The sequence below is a fragment of the Aptenodytes patagonicus genome, chromosome 7, assembly GCF_965638725.1.
Source record: "Aptenodytes patagonicus chromosome 7, bAptPat1.pri.cur, whole genome shotgun sequence".
In the NCBI taxonomy this organism is placed as follows: Eukaryota; Metazoa; Chordata; class Aves; order Sphenisciformes; family Spheniscidae; genus Aptenodytes; species Aptenodytes patagonicus.
The window spans coordinates 33,101,753-33,112,359 of NC_134955.1; positions in this window are offsets into that span (position 1 = coordinate 33,101,753).

The window sequence follows — 10,607 nt, forward strand, 5'->3', positions numbered from 1 at the left end:
TATTTTGGTTATTCAGCTGCACACGGCTCGTCCTAGATCACCATGGGTCACCAGATTTTTCTGTAGATCTCAGGCTTGAATCCCACCTTTTCTGTTCGGAAAAGACCTTCCCATCTTGTGTCCATTCTGTCAACACAAAGATATGGGGGAAAAAAACCCCAGAATTTCCTCGCCCCCAGTATCCATTCCATAGGGCTTCCATAAACGGGGTGACTTTTCTTCGGCCACCACCCTTGCATCCTTAGGTTCTGGTTGGCCTTTCTGCCTCCACAAGGCCTGAAAATCTTATTGCAGGATTTAGAAGGTTACCTGGAAGAGATTGATAAATAAATCTCTTGTAAGATCACTTCATGCAGTCCAAAACTCAGTATCCACTTTCCTCTTCTCTTGCTGTGTGTGCATCAGGCTTCAGCTGCTTTGAAGTCATCTTCCAGTTACTTTGCTAAAGGAGCCTCCACTGAAAAAGGAGCACGTTAGAACTGCAATTGCAATTCAACTTACAACTGCAATGGGAATTCAACTTAAGAACAAATAGGAAACTGAAGTAATCTTTAAAGGACAAGTGCAGGGATCTGTAAAGGAAAAGTGCCAAGTATACACACAGTTCTTTTCCTTTTTTGCAGTTTATATTTCATATGAAATACATGAAAGAGGGAGAACTGCAGTTTTGTCTTCTGCCATAGAACTTCTTCACCATAAGATTCTTCAGCATGCTGTAAGGTTACAAATATGTGTTGCAAGCTTTTTATTAACTAGTTATGTTGTAATAACACCTATATTAACCTATACCTACAGGCAGCATAATTGCAGAAACTAGGGAGTTATTTAAAGTAAATCAATGAGCATGTAAGTATCATGTATTACTTTTCAGTAATATAGATTTATTTTTGCTGCTAAGGAAGAAAACAGAAGGGTCTGACCTAGCCCAGAGCTCCTCCAGGTCTGCTGAATCATGGAAGCTTTGAAAGCATCCTGTGGCCTGAAAACAATATTCTCTGGGGAGACCCTCTTGCTACTTAATAAACCTTTTCTTCTCAAGGGTCGAATATGCAGTCTTGCCTATCTGTCCTTCTTCAAATTTCACAGAAGTTTCACAAGCAGAATCAATAAAATAATTTTTTTTATTATAAATTGTGGTTTCAGAGTACAGAAATCTGGTCTGTTGATACAAATGTTCATTCAATGCTGAATGGTTTTTAAGTTAGCTTATACAATCATACAAAAATTACTTACAGGAGGAAGCCCAAGTATATTTGCGTAAACCTTAGCTGGATGTGGCTACAGAGCTTGTTGAGCATGAATACCAGGCTGGGGCTTTGAGAGCCTGAGGTACTGACAACATTTTAAGAGTATCAAATCCTGGTGGTATCAGAACCTCAGAAAAAAAATTACACAAGAGCTTGTAAAATGGGGCCTCTGGCAATTATCTGGGGGAGGGAGCTGAGAAAAAAAATTGCCCGGAGACCCTGTTTTAAGAGAAAATCTTCTGCAATTGCCAAGGGACTAATGAACTCTATCTCAGAATGCCAGCCAAAGCCCTGCTGCCAAAATGCACATTTCATTTCAGTGAAAGCAGGGAAGAAATGTATTTCAATCTTTTCCATTTTCAAAACTTGAAAAAAATGGATTTTAAGAATCAAAAGTTTTTTAAACTGAAGAAAAGTTTATCTTTAATTTTCACTCAAGAAAAGGTAAAAGCTCTACATAATGCCGTACAAAACCTATTCAGAAATTAATGGGGTTATTTTACATGTATGTATATATTCCCCTCAATTAAAACTTGAAGGAAGAGTTCATGATATTCTTAGCAGTTCTGGTCTAGAGCAGCTGCCACGCTTGTACTTCAGGCTGTTGTCATAACTGTAGAATTCCCTGTCCCAGTTTCTGGTGAATAAATCCTTATGTTTCTTTCTCAGTTTTCTGAAAGCCCTCCTGGGATTAAAATCTAAGCCTGTCTGTCTCAATGAGACGTCCTAGTGACATCATTGCACCCCCCGTCTCCAGACTTACTTTACATTTCCCCCTCACTTTGAATGGCCTGAAACACCTAATATTTTCAGCACTGGTTCTGTAGGTATTTTGAGTTTCAACAAAATATTATCCTTCTTTTCCAAATTTCAAGCTTTTGTGTTTAACCCTCCCCCCCCCCCAGGATTTCACATGCCATTTAGCAGAATAATGTATGTTCTTTCAGTTCAGTGTCCCTTAAGTCACCTAATGACACAGATGGGTCTGTTGATCTATTTATGAGGCACATGGATTGCAGGACTTCCTGTCTTGACATCTTCCTTACAAGTTTTATGATTTTTGCCTTTTTTTTCCACAATTTCAATTTTATATTGTTCATTTCTGTACTGGGGATACATATAGAGCTTCCATTCTTGCCCTGCTAGGCAGATACTTGTTAAATTTGCAGCGGTTGTTCTTCTATGATAGTGTGGTGGAGTTAATTTCTTTTCTGTAAAAAAACATAACCTAGTTGCATCACAGTAACTATGACTCATTAATCCAAGACATCTGTTGATAACCCCTGAAGTCACTGTATTTCAACACTGCAACAATTCATAACCCTCACACAAAACAAACCGGGGACCATTAATGGATTAGTAACTTTTATGTTCTGGCCTCCTGTGATCTCTAGACTCAATAGAAATGTAAGCGTATTGTAAAAATGAGGTAAGTGTTAGTTGTCTAGACATCCTGTATGTGGCCATTCTCTGTGGTCGTTGCCCTGGGGTGGTCATTAGAAAATCTATACTTAAGCAGATTAAAGTTCCTTGTAAGTGGCAATGCCCTCCAAATTGAAGACGATAGTTGTAAACGCAGCAGTGCATTTTTCCTAGCTTGTATTTCTTGCCTAAATACTTAAATGGCCTTTACTGAGATTGGACTTTCAAAATTACAAGAAATGAGTTTTGTGTACAAATACTTTTTGTCCCCTTCTCTAATTTGCTTTCCCCTCTTTATTTCATGTCTTTATGACCTCTTCATTATAATTTATTGACAAATAGCATAAAGATTTATTATTTTTCTACTGGGTTACTGCTTGAAAATTCACTTATATTAATAATTTTAAGCCTTGATGAGACAAATATAACAATTATGTAAGGAACATATAACACTACACATATTTTTGCAAGTGATCAGGTAGTTTATGATTGTACATGATGATCATAACTGAAAACGCACATGCAATAATTTTGCAGGCTTTTCCCGCTGCAAATCCTCCGGCATTTTTTTTCATCTATCTTTATCGCTTCTAAGAAATGGAGGGACGAAAGTTGTTCAGCGAAACCCATCACCGACATAAAATTTGACTGACGGGGGTTTTTGAGATTTATGTTGTTTAATAGAAATCAGATTCCTGCTCTAACATCAGAGAAACGCGTTTGGTTAGAAGTAAGATACAGTTGCTGGTGGAGGATTCTTTTCTGTCTGCTTTTAGATAGGTCCCTGCTGCCCTTTTAAAAATGTAAACACGCAATTAATGCAAGCACATAGAGTGAAATATTCCTGACATTATCTTCCAGGTGAGAGCTTTAGCACTGTAGTGCTGTGTTCATTGTGGATATTAAACTTCCCAGAACGCTTCTGACTATCTTCAGTATTTGCACTAATGTCTTTGGCTCAAATTTCCTCTCTTACATTGTATAAGATTAGTTCCATATCAGCCTATACCCTTCATTTTGCAAGTGGCTATATTGATCTAGGCCCTTTTTGTCTCAATATGCACATACTGTCACAGCTTAATGCACGTGATAGCTCAGTTCAGCGGGAGTCACTACTCATCTGAGCCCCGGCAGGAATGGCATCACGTTTCTACAGTGCTTTGTGGCTTTTGGCGCACCTTTACCATTTACAGTAATTTCTTATTGGCAGCAGAAGGATTTCTAGGTAACATGGTAAAGCTATACGACACAAGTAATCTTGCTGTTGAACCTACCCAGAAACCAATCTTGACTCTGTCAGGGTATTTCATATAAACTATATGCAAGCCTTTAGGGTTTAGTGCTTGCCAGTCGCTCCAACATCAAAGCCCAGGACCAGGCAAGAACAAGGCACTCTCTCTGCTATTTTTTGAGACTATTATTATCTTTTATGGCTGGTGGTTTGAAAAATCACAGTTGAAAAAAATCAAATATTGTCATTAACTGTGCTTTTACAGATTGGCCTCATGGTCTGCGGATAGCATTCTGTGCAGCTACTGCAAAATTCGGTTTTGGTTATGTGATTTTAAGAATGCTACCTGAACAGCAGCTACTCTGTAGCTAATCAAATATGGGTTCTCGTGATAGGATATCCTCTCCCACCTCTTTCCCCAGAGAACAGACACATGCTTAACTTTAATCATGAGCAGTCCCACAGAACTTAATATTCGTCCCACAACTCAAGTCCTCAGAGTTCAAGTCACTGTATGCAACTGAAATGGGAAGGCTCATCTTAAGGATTGCTGATAGAGACATGTGAAGGAGCAACAATTTGTATAATCCTCCTTCTTTGGACTGACAAAAAAAGCAAACTGAAAAGGCTTACAAACAAGGTAAACCAGGTGATGCTTACTCTAGGTGATCTTTAGAGGTCTAAGAGCATTACTAGCAGGAATCAGCCTCTTTTCCAATGGAAACTGCTGCAACTGTTGCCATCACAGCAGACTTTTTGCTAGCTGGCCCGGTTGATTGTGTAATCTCCTCTACAGATCCTCTCAATGCTGCTTTAGCAATCAGCTAGCTGCAGGCACTTATTATGAAGGGCCATGTTAAATCACTTGTCTTCCCTGATGAGCCTGGCTTCCCACCACTCTGAAACTCAGTCTCCCCAACATCCTGCTTTCCTGCGTGGCAACCCAAAGTACTGCTGATGTGACACTAGATGAGCCAATATTTGCTTATTTTGTTTAATGTTATTTCTGTTATCATACTCCTAAAAACACAGCCGTAGCCAAGAGGATCTCACGCCTGGATTTATGGGCCCTGATTGTCGCTTACACAAAGATGCCTCTGTGGCTCTGGCAGCCTGAAAAGTGGGAATAAGTGACATTACCAGAGTGCTCTAAAAGGGGCAGTTCAGTGTTTACAAGGAGTCATGTCCATAATGTGCATCTGATGCCATGGCTTAAAACAATATGGGAAAGCAGGAAAGGGAGCAGTGGGATTTGAAAATTTTGTAAGACTTAATCAGACAAAAAAAACCTTTGAAGGGAGAAGCAAGACTAGCAGGTGGCCGGTTATCACAATAACAGATGTCAACAAGCAAATATCAAAGTAGTAAACCTGAATAAACAGGGTTTTGAAACTGTATATTACAACTTGATGATAGTAAAATTTACCCAGTGATTATTCATTTGGCATCTTTGTCATGTATTATGCCACCAGCAAATGAGATATTCTGTAATATCGAGTTGGATTAACAGAAATCCTGTTCATCTTGAAGAAAACCTCTTGTGGGCATCACGTTCCTGAAGAGTGGTGCTATCGGCCACTGAGGATTGTTATAAACTGTTGGAACAGGCATCTGTGTAATGTATTAGTGAAGGCTTTAAATATATCTCAGCAGGTTCTCTAGAGGAGATAGCGTTTCATTTCCTCTGCTTTTTGAATCTTCACAACTAGTGTGAGTGAAAATCCCTCATTAGATGTTTATGCAGGGCATCTTTAAAATCTTTCACTGCGTCATGCATTTCAGCAACAACCGCAGTACACAAGCACCTCTTTGCAACGCGCTGCGTATTATGAACCTTAGCCACATGTATGAAGTTACGTGGCTGTCAGCTAGCTGGGAGCCCTGTTACAGAACCCACCATCACATAAAGATATAAAAGTATTGTCTGAGCTCCTCATTCTTCTACAAAGGTGCAGCCCTGTTTACCGCAATCTCCACACCTGGCCTTGTTGTAGACTACTTTACAGTATACTGTCCTTTGTCATATTACAGGAACTGCAACAGAAATAGGAAACTGGAGCTCTTTGTCCAGAAACAGTCTTGCTCTTATTGCAGCATACAGGACGGAGTCAGGAATGAATGTTGCCAGTAGCTCAGTTTATTCCACAATACATCTGAAATGCTCTCCCTCATCAATACCACTGAGTGAATTACTGTTGTGAAATCAGCTTGTGCCAATTCTTTCTGTATACCTGCTTAATTCCCATGAAACCTCTGCAGCTCAGTTCTACCTATGTTACCACTGAGCATTTCTTTTACAGCAGACAGTCCCATTGATTTTGCTAGGACATCTCCTGGGATCAAACCCTCCCCAGTTTAAATAAGAACAGCAGACGCTGCCTCTAAACATCTGCTGGCTGCTGGAATGGCTCTCTGATTACAAGCAGGCAATGCCAATGAATGTAAAATTACTTATCAGACAGAAAAAAAAGGAAAATATTTGATGAGTGTTACACTAAGGTTGGGGGAAGGATGGGAAGGCATTTTGGAGCGATCACAAAGACAACATTGTCAAAAATTGATTTGGCTTATTCAAAGCACTAAGATATGTGATTGTGAGAAATTGTAAGATTTCAATTCCCCTATTCAGCTTAGAGTTTCTTTAGATTCTAATTACCACAGCTTAGAAGAAAAGAAAGCAACTAACAGAGAAAAAAATGACCTTTTATGGAATCTTGGCACTTAAATCCAGTAAGGTTTGAGAGTGTTATTATAAGTTTATTATATAAAACAATATTAGTAGCATTTTATATTAAGTAATTAGGACAAAAGTCTCTTAACTGTGTCAACGGATGTCACCACTGACCTACCTATGACCTACAAGGCCACTTGTGATCTTGGAAAAAATGTGTACTTTCAGCTGGAGAGAAGAAATATCACATTTTTATTACAAAACCGCAATGTGTCCTTGGACATTGTGCTGCAGATTTTGAAATGTGTGATTTAACCAGCCCTGTCACTTCATCAACGTGCTGGTGATGTGGAACCCCTCACAAAGGTCCACCACCGCCAGCTTACCCGGAGCAGCCTGGATGTAACCCAGCGGTGCTGCAGGCTGGGGCTACCCATTTTGTGCTATAGCTGGTTCCTCGTGTGCCCGCAGGCTGCTCTGTGTGTCTCCAAGACAGTGGAGACGGCAGCAATGGATCACTCAGCTGGTTGCTTCCCGTACAATGTAAGGAGGTCTTACAAAAAGCAACATGGAAACCCAATTGGTTTGGCCGGCAGCAAGGGAAATGCTTTTCCTGCAGAACCATCAAGAAAAGGAGCAAGGGAACACAAAGAAGCTGATTCCCCGCTGCAGACCTGGCCCGGTGTGGCTGATCTGCACTGAACTCAGCCGCTCTGGTTCCCAAAGGGCTGTGCACTAACTGGGGCTGGTAGAAAACACAGCAAGGATGCCGTCAGGAGCACAGCATGCACGAGCCAGTCCTCTTCTTCACCACCTGCCCGGGAGGGGCAGGAAAACAGGGAGAGTCACAAGAATCAGCTGTATGAGTTCTCCACTGTACCCTGAGAACTCTATCAGTGGTCTTGCAGATGGTTTCTCCTGCCTGTGTGTTCAAACAAGTGCCCCTAGAAGGACGGGAATGAGAGAAAGAATCTGACCCATGGTATTGACCTTGCAGCCTTCTCATCAGCCCAGCACTTTGTTGCCACATGGAGGTGGTTTTCACCCATAACACACAGCCAGAGTAAATGCTCCTTCTGCATGGCGAAGCTGCTCTGCCTGGCAGACGGCTGTTGGGGTCCAGGCCCGCAGTTGTCGCACACCAAAGGGCTCCTCAGCCCTCACACAGCAGAAAAGAGATTTCAAAGGGCATTGAAGTGCAGTTTGCTCGCTCACATACAGAGGAACTAACTCGTCAACAACGAGTTGCAAAGACATGCTAACCTCTGGCCAGAGGGCAATTTTATTGCCATTTGAGATGAGACTTTTTCCCCCATTGTGCATTACATGGCTGGATTACTGCCTCTGTTGCAGCATCTGCAAAGTTTAGTATCTTCTCCAATAAAGAAGGGCAGACAGTTCTGGAGACTTCACCTCTAAAACCCCCCGACACTTCAAACATCAGCCATATACCCAGATCAGCATAATGAACATGGCCTTTCTCATTGTATTGGGCATTTGAAATTCATATCCAGCTTCTATGGCTTGAACTCATCTCAAGTTATAATGTGTAACATACTAGACTAACGTGTACTGTTCTGTCTTTCCTTTGATAAAACAACAACAACAAAGTTAAAGAATGCCTGACTGAATCGGGCGTGAGCTTCCCATGGGATAAAATTAAACAGCATTCTGCTAGTGCTGTGAAGGAAAATGCCTCAGTTACCATTGCAATGATTTAATCACGCAACGCTGGAAAAAGGATCAGCAGCATGTAAGCCACAGCAATATTAACAGAAAATCCAAAGCTTAGAAATACAGGACTTCTGGTTAAATAAAGAGGAATCCACCTTTCCCTTTCTGTATGATCTTGGAGATTTCTTTTTGACAAGAAGGAGTTTTGTCTTTTTTTGGTAACAGGAGTTGATGAGGTGTAAGAAGTTAAAAGGAAAATCTCACCGTTTCCATTCCTTCAGCAAAGCCCTGCATTAACTGAGAAATCAGCCTGTTACTTCTCCTTCTCCTATCATCCGTTTGCAGAAGTTCATTACTTAATTCCCATTCATATCGCCTCTGTGGAGAATAACAGGCTGATGACATTTCAGTTAATCATAATCTTCCCCTTCTGTGACAACCTGCCAGCAGCCTTTTTGAAAATAAACTTGCAGAATGAAATTTTTAAAAAGAAGGATTTTTCTCACCCTCATGGAGAAGAAAAAACTGACAAGATGAATACGTGAGAATATTTCACAAATGAAAAAAAAATTCTTCTGGATTTATTACCATTTCCCTCTCAACATTTTATGTGCTATTTCATTGCCTGGCAAATTGTTATTGACATAACTTTACAGTTTTGCCTTTATCCCGTTTAGAATACAGGACCCCTATTGCCTCTGTAACATGCTTACTAGTGAGAAGGATACTTTAAGTTTCCATGGACTGACTTGATTACCAAGCAGCTATAGAAGTGCAAATAAAATCATGCCTTTGTGGGTGTGCGTGCATAGAGAAAATCCCGTGTAGGGTAAGACAGCAGGAAACTTTAAGATTTCAAGCCATTACTGCTAACCATCATATATGCCATGCAGTCTAATAAATATGGCCACTTTAACCCAGTTAATGTACCAGTAAAGGAATGGGAAATGGAAGAGTGAATTGGAAAGCATGGGAAGGCTTGGAGAGTTTGCTGGCAGCAATGGGCTCGCAGACGCCATCACCAGCAGTTGAACTTAGGTCATGGCAGGTGTAAGACTTGGGTGGAGGCCACTGAAACCCAAGGAAATACTATAAGCTGGAGGCAAAACCACAAGCAGGCATCACTGACAAACAAAGAAAAAAGTCAAAGGCGGTCTCATCCACAGTGACAGCTTTTGTGGAAGTTCAAAGCTGCACAGGTGTCACCACCATTTGTTCATGGCAACAAAAGACAGGATGTTGAGCTACCTGGAAATAGCCTATCTTGTAAACAGCTGCAATGTCATAAAGAAGAAGAAATTCAAGTTTCTATCATTAACTGCATACCGCCAGCTTAAAGTCAGGAAGAATATCCATGGGCAGGCAAAGCGAACAGCCCTTTCATTAACACAGTTATCTAAACTGTGGTGTCTGAGCAAAAAGTGCTTGGCTTCTTCCTGAAGGCCAATCTGCAGCTGATCTTTACAGAGTTAAAACACCACCTTCAGAGGCAATCTAATTTTTAAGGGAAGGGACGATAACATACTCAATGGTAATTCAAACTCATTATGTGTCTCTTGTAGATGTAGTCAATGCCCAACCCCAAAGTTCCCGTGAGTGTATAAATAAAAATAAGACTGGCTGCTGCAACAGAAGTAGGTGGGGAGACAGATGGGTTGACTGGGAGGGGGCATGGCAGTACAGAGGCAGGAGAGACCACGTTAATCCAGAAGCCATTGTGGAAGTTGTCCCTGCCCTTTTGCAGAAGTGCAGGGCAAGGCAGCACCTCCTGCCTCTGCAGGGCTGGTGGGCAATGCCAAGGAGTCCTGAACGGCCTTTCGTGTCTGTACAGTCAGACGGATGGCAGCAGAACCCTTGCCCAGAGAAGCAGCAGACCTCTGTCAGCAAAGCAGAGAGTCAGCTGTTTATTTATGGCAAGAAGAATCCATGAAGAGGACTGTACATATTCCAGCAGCCTTAGACCAATTAGGCTGAGAAAAACTGAAGAAAAGAAGGGCAGTTGTTGCATGACTGGTAGAAAGAGACCTATTCCAGCTTATCTGTGGTGATGGTGCAGTGTCACATCACAGCTAAGGCTGTCTGGGGACTGAGATCCTGAGCTCTTTGCAGTAACTCCAGAGCCCCCAGCAGTGCAGACGCACTTACAGCAATATTAGGAAATCCAACAGAGTTGTGAGGAAATTTGCTCTTTCCTTTCTCTAAGGGACAATTTCCATACGAAGACACAACCATTGTGGTCTCCTGGTCCTGCAGCATGCACCCTAGTACCCAAAGGTCTTACAGTGCTGACTTCAGAAAAATTCAGTCTTCTACACTACAGTGAAGGAATATCTGATTATTGTTAAACACTTACTAGCTCTAA